Source organism: Physeter macrocephalus, chromosome 11 (assembly GCF_002837175.3).
Source record: "Physeter macrocephalus isolate SW-GA chromosome 11, ASM283717v5, whole genome shotgun sequence".
In the NCBI taxonomy this organism is placed as follows: Eukaryota; Metazoa; Chordata; class Mammalia; order Artiodactyla; family Physeteridae; genus Physeter; species Physeter macrocephalus.
Genome location: NC_041224.1, coordinates 93,541,401 through 93,541,864, shown reverse-complemented (window position 1 = coordinate 93,541,864; position 464 = coordinate 93,541,401).

The window sequence follows — 464 nt, the reverse complement described above, 5'->3', positions numbered from 1 at the left end:
CTTATTGAAGAGACTGTCTTTTCTCCATTGTATATCCTTGCCTCCTTTGTCATAGATTAGTTGACCATAGGTGCATGGGTTTATCTCTGGGCTTTCTATCTTGTTCCATTGATCTATGTTTCTGTTTTTGTGCCAGTACCATATTTTCTTGATTACTGTAGCTTTGTAGTATAGTCTGAAGTCAGAGAGTCTGATTCCTCCAGCTCCTTTATTTTCCATCAAGACTGCTTTAGCTATTCGGGGTCTTTTGTGTCTCCATGCAAATTTTAAGGTTTTTTGTTCTAGTTCCATAAAAAATGCCATTGGTAATTTGATAGGGATTGCATTGAATCTGTAGATTGCTTTGGGTAGTATAGTCATTTTCACAATATTGATTCTTCCAGTCCAAGAACATGGTATTTCTCTCCATCTGTTGGTATCATCTTTAATTTCTTTCATCAGTGTCTTATAGTTTTCTGCATACA